The 21,732-nt window shown below is 39.0% G+C and overlaps 1 long non-coding RNA gene across 6 annotated transcripts in view; it reads left to right on the plus strand.

The window, feature by feature from the left end:
• Nucleotides 1-21,732, plus strand: part of LOC148053065 (uncharacterized) — a 511,817-nt gene that overhangs the window by 333,340 nt on the left and 156,745 nt on the right. The gene's annotated exons all lie outside the window — the stretch shown is intronic.

The following is a 21,732-nucleotide window of genomic DNA, read 5'->3' on the forward strand; positions in this document are numbered from 1 at the left end:
CCTTTGGCAAGGACAATTCCCAGTGCGAAGATTCAAAGTGGTCCTTTCTTGCAGACCTTTAAACAGGTATTCTGCCGGGCTCTTCAGGCAGATTAAGAAACCTGTGTAGGGCAAGGTTTACTTTTCTTTGCAGCTGCTTAGCCAGTGGTAGATTCCTTAAAGTCCTCATTCCTGATATTGGGAAATGCATGCAAGGAGGGCTTTGACTTCTTCCTGATGAAAACTGCATAATATGGCAGAGTAAATAAAATAACTGAAATGATAAGTATTTGACATACAGACTTGTAGTGACTTGGATACATGTGGTTGTGTATATCGAGGATAAAGACAAAAGGAGGGAGGGAGTTTTCTTTCTTCATAACCTGCTCCTGACAGATTCAGTCAGAAGTACTATTCTCACTTCTCTATCTCCTTTTCTGCAACCGAGTAGCAGATTGTTTGCTCTGCAAAAAGACAGTTGCAGGAGGTATCACTTCCTACAAATTCTTTATTTTGCATTGACTAAATAAAAGTCCTCAGTCTTTTAGCGATTCATGCAGTACTAAAACCAGCACTCATCATACGCACCAGTCTTTGTGGTTTGTTCAAGAAGTAACATTCCTGTCCTGGCATGGATAAATGGTTACTAGAACCTGAATATAGCAATGCTGATATTTGCTACTCTTTGGCCTGAAAGTATCTGTAAATTCACAGGCAAGAGATGCAGCTAAAGCTGTAGCTGCTTCTATCAGGAAGCCAGTAAAATTTCCTGTTCTTTCTCCCCCAGATGCTTAGATAGTGCAGACTTTTCCTCCCCCCAAATGTTTGGATGCTAAATATGCTGAAAAATGTCCTTGCAGATGCCAGTAGATCCAATGGGAAGTGATGGGGGGCGGTGATGGGGGCGGTGAGAAACAGAAAATTAAGATCCAGAATTTGGAAAATTAGAAAAAAATGAAAAAGAAGAGCATGTGATCTTTCACTGCTTAAAGTCCAGCAGTTATTTGGTATGCCCTGGAATCCTACAGTTGATCCCACAAAGGTGAGGCCTATGTCAACATTAGAATATTACAAAAAAGTAAATAAAAGTCTAAAGTAACAGATGAAACGGAAAACCAAATGGCTGCAGACTAAGAAAGGTCAGTAAACCCTGTTTGGGGGGGGTGTCACTAACAGGGGTGCTGCATGTACTGCAAGGCAGCCGTATGGAGAGAGGCAGCAGTAACCGTACGTTTTTGCTGTGGTGCAATACAAATAACAGATTACAGTAAGGATGTGTAGATGCTGTAGTTGGAAGACACCTTTTCATCAGGGAAAGAACTCTGAGTTTGAATATCGAAGTACTGCTAAGAGCTTCTGGGGTTCCTGTGTGTTCAGCATCTAAGGAAGTACCTAGTGTGCTACTGAAAAGCTCATACCTGCTGTTCCTCTAGAAGGAACTAACCTGCATCTGTTTGAAAATCTGCAGTCAGAAGAAGGCAGGGTGTTGTTCTATGGATGGTACGCTGGCCTGTTACGTTCTCTTATGTTCCCGGACTTATATTACAGTCCAACATTTCCAGTTGCACTGGGAAAAACCCCCAATGTTTTAATTGACAGCATTTAGAGTTGAGAAGAATTTACATCACCTATAATATATTGGTCAGAAACATCACTCCGTCTGTGCCAGGTGGTTTGAGTATAGAACAAATCTGAGTTTACAGGCTCTTTTTCTTTGATTAATCGAATCTGAAGCAGCATGAAACTACTGGGTCTGAGAAAATAGGTTAGATTGTAAAAACTGATACTGCTAGTTTTTATGGTAAAATTTAATGTGAAGTAGATGCATGCAGAAATTGTATATACTTATTTCTTGAAGACTAAATGCATCCCTTTGGAATTAAAGACAAATACTTGTTGGCAAACTTGATTTTAACCTAATGTTCTGAAAGCAAAGTGGAAAAATGAAAGGAGCTACAAGATGATAACGTCTCTCTGAACATGGTAACAATTTTAGCACCCTGCTGAGAATGAGAACTGGAAGTCCAGGGTTTAGCAACCTGTTGTAGAACAGGCAGTGAATACAATTGCATCCCTAAAAGATCTCCGTAGTCTTCATCCTGACCATGTGACCTTATTGTGCGACAACTCCACTTGGCAGCCATACCAAACAAACAGAGAAATACCTTACTCTTTTCAGATTTAAGGTAATATTACAGCTTGTGAATAAGATTCCCAGTGTGTGGACATGACAACTATGAAAAACTATAATTTAGGACATAGAGTATTCTCTTTATGCTTTTATGTGGAATTTCACTTTAATGCGATGTAAATGACAGTAAGAAATACATTCACAGAACGTTAAAGCCTTTCCATTAAAAATTCTGGATGCATTTTATATTCTAATTCATGTACAGTCAAAAACCCTGATAAAATCATGGTACTGATTTGACTGCTGTACTTATCGTATTAATGAGGATACTTTATGCCTTTTGAATATTGGGATATAGTCCATTATGTGATTGTGAATTATGTGATTGTATCACATCAATTTGTTATTCAATCCCACCCCTCCCTTCAGTCAACTTTGTATATAGGAAAAGCATTGGTGAGCATGCATGGAGGCAGGAAAAGCTACATTTAAAATTAGTCTCTTCTTCTTTTATCTTTTCACTTGTTAAACAGATTATATATATTTTTTCCAAATCCTGAAATCTACTACTCCAGCGGGGAATTCATAGAGGTATCCAAAATCTCTAGAGGAGCACCAGCTAAGGCTGGCTGAAGGTAAGACTCGGCTAGGTCAACTCTCCAGCTTTCTGGATGAGTGTGTAAAGTGGGATTCACCTCCCTTAACATTGGGCATATACCATACTCTAGACTTATCCTCTTGGCTTTGTGTAGTCACCTCTACAGGATGATTCACTTTGTTCTATGCCTGTCCCCCTCCACAGACTGTACAGCGAGTTGAGTTTGATTTGTATCTTTTAGACAGGGAAAGTTAGACAAGAAAAATCTAGCTTGCTATGACTGCATCTTAAAAATCCTTTCTAACCCCTCCAAGATGGCAAGAGGTTAGGGACTGAAAAACAGCATTTCTATTGTTGACATCATGTTTATATGTTGGAACTGCATGGATAATTTTAAATATTTTAATGTCTTCTCTTTTGCTAGTCATTATGTGCTTTGCCTTTAGGAACACCATTGTCCTTGTGGCTTTTTCTCTGGTTATTTCTGGTTTTAAGTCTGTGGCAAATATTTTACCTCCATGGAAATAAAAAAAAAACAAAACTGTTTTTCCTATGTGTGGCTACTATGAGTGTTTCCAGATAGGGAGTTGTATTCAATCTCATATGATGAAGAGGTATAAATTCTCCAAAACACAATAGCTGAGGTATAGAAGTCCTGCCTCAAAGACATCTTGAAAGCAGCATTCTAACCAGAAAATTAAATCTGCATTCTGGTGTCTTTCCTTTAGAGTCTATCCATTAAATCATAGAATCATAGAATGGTTTGGGTTGGAAGGGACCTTAAAGATCATCTAGTTCCAACCTCCCTGCCATGGGCAGGGACACTTTCCACTCAAAGCTCATCCAACCTGGCCTTGAACGCTTCCAGGGATGGGGCAGCTACGACTTCTCTGGACAACCTGTTCCAGTGCCTTACCACACTCATAGTGAGGAATTTCTTCCTCATATCTAATCTAAATCTACCCTCTTTCAGTTTAAAGCCATTACCATTACCCCTTGTCCTATCACTACATGTGAAAAAAGTCCCTCTCCAGCTTTCTTGTAGGCCCTCTTCAGGTACTGGAAGGCTGCTATAAGTTCTCCCTGAAGCCCTCTTCTTTTCCGGGCTGAACGACACCAACTCTCTCAACCTGTCTTTGTAGGAGAAGTGCTCCAGCACTCTGATGATCTTCGTGGCCCTCCTCTGGACTTGCTCCAACAGGTCCGTGTCCTTCTTATGTTGGGGGCCCCAGAGTTGAACGCAGTGCTCCAGCGGGGTCTCTCACTCTGTCTGTAATGATGGTCTCTATCATTAACTCGTCACTCAATGTTATGTTTTTCTGATGCTGCCGTCTCCACTCAGTGTCCTGTTGCTGCCTGTAGTTTTCTGGTTTTGAATGTTAGCTTCAGTTTTACTGCCCAGTCATTTTTATGTTTCATCGCTTTATAAAAATGTCTTACTACTGATTTAAACTTCTCTGAGGTGGTGCTGCCACATGCTACAATGCATGTTCCAGAGAAGTGTTTGTGAGAGCTTTGAAACAAAAATTACCAAGTTCTTACTATGCAATCTAGTACTTTCAATTTTTGGACTTGTTAATGCAGGAACATGACTTGAAGGGTTTATCAAAACGTATGTTCTCTTGAATTTGACTGCCAGTGTTAAAGCAGTTTGTTTGTAATGGCTTTCTTGATTTCTTACTATAGTGCAAAGGAATATAATACTCGGCACGTGCATGCATATGCACATGCACACATGCTCAGGCAGTATGGAATAGTGGAGTGTAAACATATTTTACTTTAAAGTGTCCTTTTTTGGGGTAGAGGGAAGATATATTTAAAGGTCAAAGGGAAACATTAATAGTGTTAGATAAATTTTACCCTATTTAAATTCAAACCTAATAAGAACTTTATACAATCTTTTGGACAAAGCCTGCAACATTCTAATCTCTGCAAATCCACTCTGTACTGTTCACTGCTCTCCTTATTAATCAGTTCTACAGAGCTGTACTCTTCTCAATACTGTTACACACACTGCATTTTTATTCTTCAGCTTCAGCTTGGCCTTTTCTATATTTTTGCTTCGTCTTACATTCAATTACCCACAACCTAGTTTTCAGAATAGGGTACTATCGGTGGCTGCGTTTAAGCAACAGCCCATTATGTCCTCTTGCTTCATATATTTTACTCTGATCTTTCTTAGGATGAAGCCCATTTGAGAAATCTTTCCTCTGCCTTTGGGGAGAAATTATTTGACTTCTTCCGCAGGGTCTGAAATTTGCCTTCTCAATGCCTTTGTTATTAAAAGAACAAGCAAACACCCAACTTATTTACATCTTGGATCCTGTTATTTTGCTAAACTGCTTTATTGTTGCAGTTTCAGGAATACCAAGGTATTCTTCTAATTGTTGTTGCTCTATGGCTTTCATGATAGTATTTAGTGTTCGAAATTCAATGTCTACTTTCTTCAGAAACCTTTTGTATTCTTTGTAATACATGCTTTCGTATTTGAGAAGTCCATCACCCTTCCATATATGTGAGTTTATGATAAGCATTCGTGAAACTGGAAGCTCTTTGCCCAGTGAGAGTTCTCTTTGAAAAAAATCCACAGCACAGAGCTTATGACATTTGATGAAAGTCTTAGTCACTCTTTAGGGGTAGTGCCTGGGATTGAATTTTAGACTTACAACTGCCATGCTTTCTACGTCATCTTCACCATTTCATTTGAGTTAATTTTTTCTGGCTGTTGTGGTTTAATCCCAGCCAGCAACTATGCACCACACAGCCGCTCACTCACTCCCCGCCAGTGGGATATCAGGGACTTTTTTTTTTTTTTTAAGCATGAGCCTTCATAAGCAAGGGTATGTTGTTAAAACCAGAATATATTTATAGTCTCTTATATGTATTCATAAATACATATACTAAAAATACATGTATATGTACACACGCTAATTATTTATATTTATCTGTAGGTAGTAAAAACACACAATTGTCTTCCACATAATTTTGTTGCATTGATAAGAGTTATTGTTCACCAATTTTTTTTCCCAGGTCTTTTTGTCCACAAATTCCATCTATGGCAAAATTCCTTCAGAAAATTGATAGCACTATTTTGCTTTTAGTTATCAAATTATATGTCTTCCTACTGTCTCCCGATCCCAAATTTTTTTGGGCCATGTCTGCTGTGATTTTTCTCCCAGAACTCTTGCTTCATCTTCTGCTTGAAGAACTGGAAGTGCATGCCATGTTTTGATTTGGTGATGGAGGCATATGTTGTTGATGGTCGTTTAATATAGCTGTCATGTACAAATATTTAATGCCATGGATTCCAGCTAAAGAGAAACTGAAACCAGCATAATCCATGCAATTGGCCAGCTTCTGTATTTAGGGCAAGGTTGTAATGTTTGTATTATCTTCACTGTGGTTTCTGCAATGTATGTATGCTGAACTATATACAGATTTTAGAACAGCAATAGGTACCAAAAAAGAAAGCAAAAATCCCAGCCATGATACTTTAGAAACCTTGTGCTGGAAATACAGAAGGATTTCACAGATATGATAGCCAAACAAATCCTTAGCTTTTAATAGTATAAAACATAGTAAAAGCTGAAAGTTCATGCCAGTCCTTCAAAATAATTGTCTTTAATTAATATTATTATTGATCATGTAGTAGGAGACACAGCCTGTGTGATACAAGGATTTCAAGGGAATGCTTTACAGCTTAATTATGTTTCCCTGGGAGATTTAACATAATTCAATTTATTTTCCCTCGTGTTTCATCAATCATTGTATGAATAGAAAAGATATCTGAGCTTCATGTCTAAGTGAATTCCTGTAGATTCAAGAACTTTTGACAATATACAGATTAGAGAGAGGAATGGAGCACACCTTCTGTGGAGGAATGAACCTTCAAAGCCTCTAAGATGATGATAACGTTATTCTCTATTGGTGGTAAATTTTCTGAGGACAAACTGTTGAGGCATATGGCCTCTGTAAACCAGTTCTGCTACAAGAAACACACTGAAATTGGGCCAATTAATTCTTTTTAGCCAGCTATTTCTGAAAAGATTTTATTGTGCATGGAAGACGTGCATGCGTGTTCTTTTTGTCTTGCAAAAAGTACTGATGAATTTAGCTCGTTTTCTGTACAATAGTCTATTATTGCCATAATCCATGTCACAGAGTAAGTTATAGGTGGCGTTGAATCTTGCCGTTGCTCAGTACCCAGCAGGCTCTTCATCTCCATTTTGGAAGCTGCCAAGCTATTCAGGATATTCATTACCTTTTATGGCAGGCTTCCAAAGAACCCAGTGAAATGAAATAGAGATTATTTTTAGGGCAAAATGATCATCACCTGAGATTTTCTTTATATGTAGCGTAGTAATATTCATAGATGTGTTTTATGCAAGGGAAGTCCTGCATTAAGAAAGTACATGTACTTTGCTAATGCTGTTTCGGTACAAATCACTGCAACTGGTTCTCTCTTACCTATTTCGGTATGCTCTTAGCGGCTGACAAGCTTTCTGTGTGCGTGGGGGCTGTGCGCAGGCTGGAGGGGTGAAAGCTGTGCCAAACCCAGCCGAGGGTGCACAGGGCTGTGTGACGGCGGCACTGTCACAGGGCGGTGCAGAAGCATCATTTACCTCCTTTGCGCACCTATTGCGCAGGCTGGTTAGCGATAGCAGGAGGAGTTGGAGATCATCTATTGCTAGGGGGTTAGGTGAACGAGCTTTTTAAAAAATATCAAATAAGTCCAGATCTGAGTCAGTGACTTTTAAAATGAAAGGTCTGCTCTGTTACCGTTAATGGGCAGGCTTTCATAATTCTTTGCTATTAGAGTACTAACTCCCTCTTTTCAAAGCCTTCCTGAACCTCTCATTGTCCAGCATTTGTATCCCTCAGTTTAATGAATGCTAAATAAGAATTATATAAGTATTTCAATAATTCTCACTGGACAGTTAATTAAGCAGCACTGACTCTAAGGAGCAGTCAGCTATTACCTTCTTTTACAGACAAGTGCTTCCACAGACACAAAGGGAAGAGGTCAATTTAAAAAAAAAAAATGGTGTGGATTAGTAATCTTTCTCCGTAATAAATGACCTAGCTAACAAGCTGAAACAGTGAAATAAAAACTCACCTTTTTTTTTTTTTTTTTTGTCCCCTCATTTTTCCGATCCAATCTCTTGTGTTCCTTCAACCTTCTTTTATACAGGAAATGAATTCCCTTTAAGTTTTTGGGGCCTGAATATTTTGAACTAAAGCTCTCCAAATTTGCTTCCCTCAGAAAATCGCATGGGGCATGGCCCTGCCCAATTCTTCATTACACATTCTTTTTTAACAGCTTCTGTTTTCTCTCATATTTGATAGATCCTACCACAAACTTCGACTAGAGTGAGTGCAGAGGACCATAATACCAGTCTTACACACAGGGTATTTTATTAAGTCCAGCAGTTAAAAATGTACAAAGTTCCTTGTAATAATCCATTCATTCTGTTCTCGCCTGATTCTTGGAGTAAGCCTGCACAATTATTCAAATCCCAGCTTTTAGCTACAGCATACACCTCGCCATGGGGCTATGCCTCTGTAATCTTGCTTTGGTCTTGCATGTCAAATGGAATTAACTCCCATAAGAAATGTATGCGAAGACAACCCAAAGTGTCTAATCCTACTGCTGTCTTAAATTTCTGAAACTCAGACCTGTCATCTTTTTCTATAGCTTTGTTGAAGTTCTCACTTATGCTTCAGTCCATCCAAAGATGAAGTTTAGGGAAATTTGCATTTTTATATATTTTTCAGTTGTGCACTCCTGTGGCCTTTTCATGTGTTCCCTTTGTAGAAGTATTTTTTTTTTTCCCAAACTCAAGTCCTATTTTATACTCAGTGGAACGCCTGGTGGAGGTGGATTCAGTTGCTTTTAGCTGGCAGCATACAAGTTTAAGCATACAGAGCATTATGCTACTTGACGATGCTCATGCCACATGGGTGTGTGGAAATAATGATATCATTATGACTATACCTTAACAGCTCAGCCTAGCTAATCACAAAACCTAATTCTGACTCGATTAAATCTCAAATAGCATTGCTTTCTTCATGAATAAAGTGCTTGCTGAAATTAGCTTTGCTTCGTGTAACTACACTGTTTGTGTGTTGTACTAGAAGTAGAGTAGCTTTCAAAGCAGCCTTTTCGATGTGTCTGTCTTCTGCTGTTCTCTAGGGGGCACGCTTTCAAATTTCACCAAAAAAAATGCCTACATTATAAATAATGAAAGGGAGGAAAAAGCAAAGCATTATCAGAGAGAAACTTAATTTTCCACTTATTCAATCAAATATCAACCAGATCTGATTAGGGGTGGCCAATTTTAGATGAACCAGGCAAAATACATTTACATAGGGGGTCCGGTTTCAACATAATTTCAGTAAAAAGCAATTACAAAATTATAGTCAGATAGAAAGCTGGTTCTTCTAGATGTCTTGGCTAAGTGAGGTTGGGAGGGTAAAACTGTAACTTATTGTAGTGGATATTTAATAAGTGGTAAGCCACAGCACTCTCCACTTGAAAGTTAATTAAGGCCGTAGAATGACCATACTTGTACAGCAAATATGTTAATGGGTTAGCCATGGTAACTGTCACAACAAAGCCCAGCAAAAAATAATGGCTTTATGCATCGTTTTTGCTGATCATTACATCTTTTAAAAAATGCCGTTGTATTTTGTTTTGCTCTGTTTTGGTGTCACTATTTTGGGAAATAGTGTAGTAGCATTTAATTTAGGAACTGCTTATTGTCATTATTAGAAACTGAGACTGGAATACTGAGGTGCAGAAAAAGGTTAAAATATTTGCTTATGTACTGGCATTATATAAACGTCAATAAATAGTGCATGTCAGCGAGACTTTCTCTTTATTTAGTATTTTTAGGCAGGCTATGTGGCTTTTGGAGAGTACAATTCAGCCCAGAAAGCTTGAGCTAATCCTTTACATATAGTGTTTCATTTATGAATGTAATTGTTGCATTATTTTTATTGCTGTTGAATAAGTGAACTTAGTGGCAAACAGGCTATCAATTGACTGTTCTACTTTAAGTGGATTAAATCTTAAATTTTCTTCCAAGAAGTCTCCTCATTCAGGATATGGCCAATTCTGGCCTTCAGGGTTGATTTTGCATGCTCAGTTCCCATGAATTTTGAACTTCTTTACCAGTCCATGTGAGGATGGGGCAGGGGAGCATTTTGGGTTTGGATTTCTGCCTCCCTCCCCAGCTGTGTAGCCCTTATTTCAAGAAGCTTAAAAGGCTTCACACTGAAAATTACTAAAATATTTTCTGTGAGGTATCCACTAAAATACTTGGTACCCCTCTCTTTCTTGTCATTAAACTGATCAGGACAATCCTCAGAATTTGTAAATGGATATAGATCTACTGAAGTCAGATAGTGAGGGTTTTGCTTCCTTGTATCTACTAGTCTAAAAATTTAGGATGAAATTAACATATGGACTACTGCAGTAGCTACACCATGTACTCAGTAAAGGAAATGTTGAAAGGCATTTTTCAGTCTCTCTCTCTTGTTATTCTTCCTTAATATATTCCTTGATTACTTACACCATTACGGTGAGAAATCTGTTGAATTTTGCAGCACATTCTATTACTGTAAGGAATTTATACATATTTACCCATAGAAATTAATTCTGTGCTGAAACTTAGCATACATTTCTCTTGATACTGCTTTCACTATTAATCAGCTGCTGCTTTGCTCATACTTCCAAGGAAGAATAAACATCTTGCCTTTTTCCAACTAAGGAACTCCTTTTCCTCAGGAGACATTCATAGAGTTGTCCCTGGCTCTAGTCAGGAAAAGAATGTGGAAATTTATCAGTAGAACTGGTTGAATGTTTTTTATGATGAAATGTTTTCCATCAGAAAATTCTGCTTTGTTGAAATTGAACCTCTCCATAGAAACAGGTTGGATTTTAACAACATTTTTAATAAAAGCTAGCAATAACAGCAAAATGAAAGGATTTTGAGAATGTCAATCTATTAATTTTCTCTACTTCTGGAAGGCCTGGCTGTTTTTCCCAGCTTTAGATACTCTCCCTGCAGCCATTACAGGCCCAACGGAGCAAGCAGCAAGGAGGCTTGTCCCAAACCGTATGTCTCTGGCAAGGCTTGGGAAGAGTCCGTCTTTTAGTCTTCTGGTGATGTCCTCACTCCTTATGCTCTTGTCGGACACCTTGCCACGAAGTTAGAAGTAATGGGAGATGTCATTTTAAACCTTGGCTGCCAAGGACCGTGCTAAAGGCACTGGGAACCTTTGCAGTCTGGGGCCAGACTGAGGAAAATGATACCTTGTGAAGAGTTAACAGAAAGCTACCCTACAAACTGCAGTACGTGGAGAAATGTGATCAGGCTGGCAAATGATGGTACCTGTAAGTGGATGGCCCATTAGGGGTAACTAAGAAACCTGGCTAATAGGAAAGGATCTTAAGGGAATTTGTAATTATGAAGGATGAATTAAGTGGGAGAAGAATAAAAGTGTGTTTGGAGAGTAGAAATGATAGCAAGGCAGAAGGGGAAAAAGCAGTGCATGTTTCAAGCAGCTGAAGAAACAGCTTCAGCTTCATTCAGTTCTCAAAAAGAACGGTAGGGAGAGGTGGGAATATTTCCAGGTCGTCATGTCAGTGCAAGTGAGTAAAATGAGGCCTAGCCGTTATTCCAATAAATGAGGCCGGTGTCAGCTTTGCTTAGTTAATGAGTGATACTGCGTGAAATCAGAAGTTGGACTTGAAACAAAACTGCTTTTCTAGAGGCAATTTTGAGTCACAGCATACACACAACTGTGCGGTGTATGGGATGAATGGCAATTATTCCTGGCCAACAAAAAGCTGTAGTAAAAATGTTGAAATCTTATTTGAAATGGGAGAGTGATGCCTCTTTGCAAAAGTTATGGTGGTTTGGGGGTCCCCAATTGACAAATGGGAACTGTTGCAGTGTATGGTAGTCCTTGCTGTTTGTCCAGCCCCTAGCTATCCACCCACTAGGGTGCTCAGCTCAGCATTGTGGGTACCCCAAAACAATGCTGCTTTCTCTTAATATACAGCAGTTCGACCCCTGAAACTCAGGTAGTTGAATCATCCCTGCAGCGAGGCTGAAAGGAGTGAGCAGAGAGCTGGGTACAGCTTAGAATCATAGAATCGTTAAGGTTGGAAAAGACCCTTAAGATCGAGTCCAACCGTTAACCTAGCACTGCCAAGTCCACCACTAAACCATGTCCTCGAGCACCACGTCTACCCTTCTTTTAAATACCTCCAGGGATGGAGACTCAACCACTTCCCTGGGCAGCCTGTTCCAATGCCTGACAGCCCTTTCGGTGAAGAAGTTTTCCCTAATATCCAACCTAAACTTCCCCTCGTGCAGCTTGTATCCCTTTGTCCTGATCCTAGTCAGTCTTGGGTAAATTTTCTGTTCTTCAAGCATTCCCTGGCTAACACAACTTTTCCAGATAGCGAACAAATTGATCAAGACCCCATGTGAGATGGGCTGTGGGAGACAGGAGCCTTGTTAGCCAAACCTGGGCACCTGTGAAGACCATGACTTTGTTTCTCCTCAGAGATTGCTTGGAATTGCTGCAAAAATTTCTCATTCTTTCCTTTCTTCAAATTTCTCTTCTAATAGAGGTGTCCCAGGTCTGTAACTGATCTTATTCAACAGTTAGCTGAAACCACGGGCTCTGACTAAAAAATGTTATGGGCTGTAATTTCATTACTACGTCAATACTGCCTGTCCCCTCGGATCACCTTCTTCTCTGATATTGTGTCTTGGTGAAGCTGAGACATAAATGAAAAGCAGCTGACTTGAGATTAATGTGGTCAAAGCAACTTTGATGCATGCTCATGGGCAGAAGTGTTTGATAAACTTGGAGGCACCATCTCAGCTAAAGACCTCTGCCCAGTGATCAGCGGGTTGCTGTGTTATTTTTTGCAGCTAGAATATCTGCTTCTCAGTTCAGCTTGCAAAACAATTACACTGTTCCCTATCAAAAAATATCCTCCGATATATGATTAAGCGAAGTGACTACATTTGCAAAAGTGGGGACAGAAGGCAACTCTTTGCAGCCTGTAGTTTATATCGGATGCATACGTAGATGGGTGAATAAAACTAAAAATTGTTGCAATCTTTGAAGGTCTTCCCTCATCACCCATTGAAAGTTTATGTCGCATACTTTATAAAGGCTCAGTGTTCAGACAAATTGCTCTTTCTGTACAATATTGGGTAAGGATACCATATAGCTCCTCCCATGTGTGTGTCTCTTGTCTAACGGAAAGCTCTTTGGGGAAGGTGATGTTTCTTAATACATGCTCCGAGACCAGTGTCCCACTTTTGCCTGAGATCTTGAAATGCCAGTGAAATACGAGTAACAATTGCAGCCATGCATGAATGATTCAGTTCTGATTTTTTAAAAAAGTGTTTCATTTTACTATCTCATTCAAGAGCAAGAATGCAAAAATAGGCCATTTTAAGGAAATGATGCATAGTCATGGACCTTAAACACCTTAGCACTGAGCCCATCACTGAAGGAGGTTTGAATATGCTCAGTACGTTCTCAAGAGATATCCAAGGGACGCTGCAGGGACAGGAGAGACTGATACCTTGATCAAAGTTGTGTTTTGGCCTCAGGTGGCTTGAGGATTCTTCTGGAAGTTTAGTTTTGTAGAAATGTATAATGGGACTGTTTTGTTAACCCAAATACTTCTACATATAACTATTGATTCAGTGATTCCACCTTATTTTAAGCTGGAAGATATAAGGCCGGTGTGCCATACTGGAAAACTTTAAAATATATCCAGACTTCGTGAAGAATCATTTTAAAATAATCCATTCTCTTGTTTTCAAAGAATTCACATTGCAGGACCAGCTTCAGGTTGTTCTGAAGGACAGAATGCATCCTGAGTAACAGCTTGAATGAGAACTACAAAACAATTTCCCTAGGGCTAATAATTTAGACAATTGAATTTTATTCTCCATAAATATGTCAAATGTCCTAGACAAGTGGTAATGCCTCTGTTGTCATCTTTTTGCTGACTACATCCCTCTTGGTCCTTACAGAAAGACCTCTGAAGAATGTGGCTGAGGAATGGAAAGATGCAGGGAACTTGCGCAGTAATATTTTTGTAATGGTATCTACCACTAGAGAAAAATGGTTGTCTGCAGCTACCATGCTCTCGTGCATTCTGTGCCTTCATCTCTGGCTGACAACTTCTTAGATCAGTTTTTGTGTTGTTTTCCTGCATGTTGAAACTTTTTGAACAGTGTTAAGTCACCTTATTTTTCATACTTTCGCCAGGGCCTCCCCCTACGCCCCGCTTCCCACGTCAGCCGCAGAGCTGCAGATTTATTCTGCCCATAATCAACTTTGAGTCAGTTTGGGTGACCTTGATTCCAGCTGCAATTTTGTGACTTCTGTGTCACCGCTTCACTTTTCTTTGTGTTTCCTTCTCAGCCTTTCTCTGCCTTACCTGTATAAGTCTCTACCTTTCCATAGGATTTTTCCATACAGCATATAGCCTGGTGTATTATTGTTTAATATTCTAATAAATGTGTGTAAAAGTGTGTGTGTGTGTGTCTACAGTACCAGAAATATCCTAAACCCTTTCTAGGCATGTGAGAAGTCAGTCCTTTGCTTGAAACTGCTTACATTTAGAAAGTCTGCCCCTGCAATCCAGCAGGTTGTGCTGAGTCCTGGTCTCGACTGGAGACCTCTAACCACATAGGCACATAGGTTTCTCTGTGCCATCCTTTTGCAAAAGCAGTTGCTGGATGTGCGGTAGCACAGAAAAACGAAAGGAACCAGCAAATGTGTTTGGTTTTTTTTAAATTTTTGGAGAAAAAAAAAAACACACCCCAAAACCCAGCAAAACAACCAACCCTTGTCCATATGCATTTTTTATTCTTAATGTTGCCTACTTGTTTTCTTTTTATTTAGCCTGTTTGTTTAAAAACACCCTCGCAAACTCTTGCTTTGATTCCAAGTTGGCTCATTTAGTGTGACTCTCTAAAGCTTGCCTTTTATCATGTATTGCTTTCTTGATTGTTTAAACTCTTACTGCTCCAGTATCTAAATGTATGAGCATGGTCTTAAGATGATGGTCTCACTTTCAAATGGGAGTATCAAAAACGCTTAGCAATGTGCTTGCAAAGTGATTTTAAATCCTCTGATAGAAGCTATCTATTATAATCGCACCAAGTACTATTATTAACGTCTTCAGCCTCTCCATTCTGTTTTTGCTCAAGCCATGCCCAAGAACAATTAGCTGTTTGTTTGACCCACATTATAACATCAGCTCTCCATTATGATAACAGTGGACTGCCTAAGAACAACACATAATCTTCAGATTTAATGGGGCAGAAGACTGCAAAGGGCCAAACCCATCTTGATAAAATGCCCTGAAGTCAGCAACTCTGTGCAGACATGGATCTGGCACAATGTGATTTCTATAGCTGTATCTAATTGTTACATGAAAACATAGGACTAATATCAATGACATTGCAGCAGATTAGTCATAAACCACTGTTGAAGACAGCAAATACTGTGGGGGAACTCAGCATCACAATCTCTGTCTTTAGGGGAGCCAAAATTATTTTATCCTGTCTGTTGGTATGCATGCAAATGAGAAACGAAGAATTCGAGGAAGAGGGAACATATATGCACGTACTTCTCACCTACTATGCTGTTCATCATTAAAATTCTGTATGCAGGGACTGTTGCTTTTATAAGGTCATTGGTAGCTGACCAGTATAGTGGCACATGAGGACACAATACTGAGGACATCATTGTGCATGGTATATACTACTTTTCTGAATAGCACTGTTGGTATGACACACTGTAAATGGAATTGCCTCTTGTCTTATATAAACTGTGTTTGTAGAACATAACCTGCAAATACATTGGATTCTGAGATCCTGTGGCTTAAAATGTATATATTGGTCCGATAAATGGCATCGTATTATCTATTTTATGCTTCTACTGAATGCAGAACACGTGCTGCTAAGAAGCAAAAAGGACATGCATTTATTTTCAGGCACAGGACTTTGCAACCACTTGGGAAGAATATTCTTGATTGAGAACTGAAACATTCCATGATGCTTAACAAACCTGCAAATTGAAAAATCAACATCTGCCCTGTGTAGCAACATAGCAGGAGAAAGACCTACAGCCTGAAAAATTCAAAATATTCCTTAAATTATATTTCTGTGCATTTTCAAAATTACTACTCTCTGAATCAAAAGTCTCAAGCTGTTTTTATCTGAGAGCATATGTTGTGTCAATAGACAATATCTCAGCCTGTAGTTGTACATGAAAAGCCCTGCTGCATAACATAATGGACAGTCCTTTGAACACGAAGCTGCATCTCAGTGAATGCTCCTATAACAATATTTTAAAATAAATGATATGCATCATTAAATCACTGAGGACAACTAACTCAATTGTAGAAAACCCACAACTCCTGCAATCACAGTTACAGTTCTTACTTGAATATTTTAGTTTTCACCTGGGCAGCCAATGGAAGCGAGCGAAGCACAGTCCGCATTCAAACAGATGAAGGCACTGCTCTAAAAGAAACGGAGAGAAACCTGTGATTATGTAGTTACCGTAATGCTGGCTGCTTGCTTAATGTCTGCGTGGGATTTTTTTGCCATTTCCCTTATTTACATATCACAGACATGTCTTTATAAAGTTACTTTAAATAATTTATTAGATTGATCTTTTCAAAATTCTGCTCAGGCTAGGTGTCATTAGGAAAAGTTATTTAAACTTATTTAAAGGTTTGTGCCTGAGTAGGGCATTTACCTGCCTCACTGCTGATATTCTAAAAATACCTCCATGTCCATACTATTATCCATTCTTCACGTCCAATTGCTCTGTTATGGTAATAGTCAGAAGCACACCATGTAGTAATTACTTACAGCTGACTTAAGAAAAGAATATTCAACTCCCCCACTGTTCCACTAGAAGGTCTTTATGCACTATTAACTCATTCCTGTTTATTAATACTCTACTGGTAATTCTGGCTGCTGCTTTTTAGGTTTGTAATAGGAGGACTATTAAACAGCAATTATTGACCATATGGGTTAGTGAATATTTGTGGTGGTTGTTGGGTGGTTGTTTTGTTGAGGTTTTTTTACCCTTTTAAGTTGTTTTTAAGGAGCCACATCAAAATATAGTGGTGCAACTTTACATCTGCCTGGGATTAACAGCTTTGGCAGCATTCCCCACCTAGAAAATGCAAATTCCATATTTCAGAAATATCAACGGAAGCTGTGAAAATACAGAACAATTTAAAAAACATGAAAACACTGTGCCAGACAAAGTGAAAATCTTTGTCTTTTTTTTTTTTTTCTTTTTCCCAGCACTATATGGTTTTGTCTTCTTTCTTGTCTGTCCATCTTTCTGTTTCTCTTTCTTGGACTTTTTTTCAGTTTTTAGTCTTGTCCTAGAATTTAGAAATGGTCAAGTGTAAATTTCAAACTAATAAAACTTCTTCTAGAAAAGTGTGAATTATTGCACTTTTAAGAACTAGAAATCTGCCTTCCTCAGTAAGCTTGCCTAGTGAGAAGATTCAGGAGAGACAAAATTACAGCAATTCTCTCTCAAATAGCTGGGCTGAAAAAAGGTGTCTTCCCTGCTTTCCTCTCCTGCTTTTTTCCCCCTTTTTTTTAATCTTCTTAAAAACTAACTGCAGTTCCTGCCTTTGCCAGCAGTAATAGCTGTCACTCGTGCAGGTTTGTAGCGATGACTCCTTTTCTCACTGCTCTGCACTGGGAAGGCCAAACCAGCTCGCAGTTTTGGCATCCACTTTCATCATGGTGAGAAAATAAACCAACTGAAAGATGGGAGGGGAAACAGGGTTGCTATAAAGAGAGTGAGGTAGAAGGAGGATGCAAGACTTCAGTAGGGAAAGAAGATGGAGCGGCAATGGGAAAGTGTAAACAGAAATGTGGGATGTGGTATAGAAGAAAAAGTGTGAATTCTAGGAAAAAGCCAGCGCATCCTGCAGAGGGCAGAAGATGAGGCTGCTACTCCTGGCCCCATTATTTCTTTTCTCCTTGTGCCTTATGAGACAATTCCATCAGCGCGAAACAACATGGCTTTAGCAGCGTTGGTCACCGCTGGTGAATTCTGTGGGACATAAAAAACTCTATTCTAAACAGAAATTATTTGGTAGGCAAGTTGATTTTCAATACAAAAGCACTGTGCTACAAGCAAATATTTTGCAAAATATGTTCTCAATTCTAAATTCTCTTTGGGATTGTCTCTAACACTATTGAAGAAAAGCCAAACTTTAAAACAAATTACTTGCATTTGCCGCTGACTCCGCTTTTTTCTAGAATTTTCTTAATCCTTTAATACTATTCTTACACTTTCTTAGTTCTCCTACTTGTGTGTGTTTGACTTGGATTATGAGCTGTGTCAGTGTGGTCTTCTGAGCTGATGACCAGTAACAACTCTATTTAGACATAATTGTGGGCACAGTTGTTTCTGATGATCATTGCATCATTCAAAAATCTCTGCAATACTAAAATAATTAATGTCAAAAATAATTAACTTGGAATTTGAAATCTGCTACTTTATTGCTAACAAAACACTCTGCTGTTGTTTCTTTTTATTTTTTCTTTCTTTTTTCTCTTTTTTCTTTTTTTGTCTTTTTTTCTCTCTTCCCCTCTTTTCTTTTTTCTCTCCCCCCCCTTTCCTTTGCCCCCCCCCCCCCCCCCAAGTTGAAATGCGTTCTTGGACTAAGAAAACAAATTAGAAAAGATGGTTAGGTATGAAGTCATCATGGAAGCAGTTTCTAACTTGTTAATATTTGAACTAAGTTACATTCTCATCATTTACTGCTTGACCTGTCAAGATACAGGAGTTTTTAGTGCAATCACATATATACCAGGCTTATGCAGGCATGAAAGTGTGCTAACACCATGCGAGAAATAATTACATAACAACAACAACAAAAAAATCTGTCCAGCTTCTGGGCTGTTAAAAACAAAATAGAGGTTCTATTCTGTTTACACCTATCATACCAGAATGCCAAACTGTCATTCATTCTAAAAATAAACATCATGTCATGCAGTCTTTTGTTATATATTGCTGCCTGAGTTTTCATTATAAAATTCGCATGTGGTGTATTACACCAAAAGCGTTCCCTCCTTCAACAATTATTGCTTGGAAGGAATATTTTTTTTTCATAAAAGCTATTGCGCTTCAGTGTGATGGCTTTTAGGCCCGGAATGTTGCAGAGACCTTTTTTCCCCAGATGGCAAAGCTAAGAGAGGAAAAACTGAAGGGATGTGCCCTTGGTAGAGAAGCACAGGACTGGTGTAAGGTGGGACGTTCTTGCTCATGGACTTTACCCCTATCTTGCCTGAAATAGCTGCACGACACTGGTAGGAATCTGTTGAGTGACATTAGACAAGGGGGCAGAAGGTATAAAAAGGTGACATTGAATTTATTGCTTAGAAAAATGGGCTAGTTAATTTTCTTTATGTACCGGGTATCTTTGCCATGCTGCTGGATGTTTTTTCTTGTATAGATTGTTATTTAAAATCATTGTTCAGGTGGATAGGCATCATTTCAGGTTTGAAATAAAAGAACAACTGGAAATCCTGAGTGAGATGGCCTCTGATGCACTGCAAGGCTGCAGTGGGTCTCTGAGTATGGACCACATGCAAAATTTACATTAGACTGATGTCAGAGCCGTCAGGAGGCTGCCACAGCTGCTGGGCTTGACAACTTAGCATTGAACACCAGAGATTTGTGAGGAAGGGCCTTACCTCTGAACCCCAAAAAGAGAACTGAGTTTGCATCAGTTAAATAGCTTGAGTCTCTCATCCCTGATTTAAACCTGCCCTGAAATAGTCAATTATATTCTAATAAGAGAATGTTCCGAAATTTAATTTTTAAAAGTTAAAATAACATGTTAAAACTGATTATGCTGCTGGTATGTACCTTAGTCAATCTGCTAAATTAGTAAAGAGTGATATTCTTAGAGAAAGCTGAGTGTAGGAGCAATCCCTGAACATGCTTAAAGAAAAATGTTGTGCAAGTGATTCAGCTCTTCTCGCTGTTGCAGGGAAGAGATTAGAGGTGCACCACTTTGTCACTTCATCTCCTTAACTCATAATATATTATTTATTACAAGGATTTGGTTTCTTAAGCCTGTCTTCTTTTTTTCTTCTAAGATATCACTGACTATTTGATCTTGAGGGCTTATTTTTTATTATGATTATTATTATTATGTACAGGTATGTGGGGAGGGAAGGATTTTGGGCTAGAGCAAAACCCAAGCTTTTTAACATATGGAGCATCAGTGTTTTCATCTTGTTTTGGTACTTTTTACACCTCATGCTGATGGTGTGATTGTGGCTGGTTCAAGTACATCTGGGGCCCCCCCCAGCCTTGCTTTTCAGGGGCTTTCTGACTCTGTTATAATTTGTTTCTCCCTTTTCTGGTATAACCAAGCACGAACTCTCAGTGTGAGATGTAAACTGATACGCCATCTGTATGTTAAATGATTATGCCTCACCTTAAACACCCAGTGTTAGCCAGGCCTGTTGTGCTGCACAACCGCCTCCTGTGGCCCCTGTGCTGCCCCTGCCTGTGTCTCTCACACGAGTGCACACCTCTGGTATACAGCTTTTTTCTTGAGGGTACCATGCAGCCCTAGTGAAGCTTGTGGAATGCTCTGGGTTTGTGTTTGCACTCATGTGAGCACGTGGATGCTGTGTCTCAGAGCACAAGCGGCTCCTCTTTTCGTGCCTAAAGTAAGCTGTGTGAACAAGGAGCAGGAGGTGAAAATGGCTACAGAATACTTTCAATCCTTTTTTTGAAACCCAGAGAAAGCAGTTATATATACTGTACCAGAAAATGGTTTTAATATCAGTTACAGTATGTAAAAAAAAAAAAGAAAAAGAAAAAAAGAATAAAAAAAAGCATGGAGTGTTTCACGTTCTGATTGAGCTGAACATTGGGAGAGTGTCTGGGGGAGGAAGAGCAACAGAGTATGTTTCCCACAGAAGTATGTGTGAGAGGAAACCCCAGTGGCTGGGGCAGGATGGGAGAATTTGGTAGAACTGCTGCTGCAGAGCAGCAGACTTTGTGTTCCTGGAGGTATGACTGCAGATGTTACATCAGCTACTTAAATTGCAGGTGCACAATGACTTCATGCAGTAGCACACTTATAGGAATGAGGATAATATCAGACCTGTTGGATAAATCAAGAATTTAATTTTCTATGGCTAAAGCTGTTGGAAAAGGAAGTGGCCTGTTAAGACACCAATTTTCCCATCCCACATCTAATATCCAAATAACATTTTACGGGAAAACGGTAACTCTTAGTGACATCTGGCAGAGGATAGCCACTGTTGAATCAGTTGGTGGTCTTTAGCAGTTTTTGGGGGGGAGCAGGGCTGCTTTGCTCTCTTGCCATCTGACACGGCGCTTCTTCTTGTTCCTCACATGGTCAGTGGGGATGAGAGTGAGCAGCATGGGCTCTGCTGAAGGAAAAGCAGAGGAGACAGTCACTTCAAACTGGGACATATGGTGGTTCTACTGTGACGCTCGTGGAGCCTGTTAGCTAAACTGCTTTAGACACCTTGAACTCATTTGACAGGATTTGAATGATAACACATGTTTTGTTAAAAGAAAAAAAAAAAGATCTTATCACAAAGCAGCCCCTTTTGTATTTAAAAAAAAAAAGTAAAATTTGTGATAAGATCTGTTTTTCTTTTAAAAAAAAAAAAACCAACAACCAACCCAACCCCCAAAACTTGCTAACCAATAAACTAATGAAAATATTAACATTTAACCTTATTGAAGTTAGCCAAAGTATCTTAACAGAGGGCAGGTGCATTCTTGATATAGCTGGTGTTACAGGATATATTCTTCCATTTGTCAAATGTTTAGAAGCAGCCTTTCATTTAAAAGGAAAGGAAATCGTGTAGAAAAAGTGATTTGTAAGGGCTAAAATAAAAAAAATAATTAGACAAGAATAAACTTGCTG

The sequence above is a fragment of the Nipponia nippon genome, unplaced genomic scaffold (assembly GCF_047370975.1).
Source record: "Nipponia nippon isolate SJK-2023a ecotype South Korea unplaced genomic scaffold, ASM4737097v1 scaffold_4, whole genome shotgun sequence".
NCBI classification, from domain to species: domain Eukaryota; kingdom Metazoa; phylum Chordata; class Aves; order Pelecaniformes; family Threskiornithidae; genus Nipponia; species Nipponia nippon.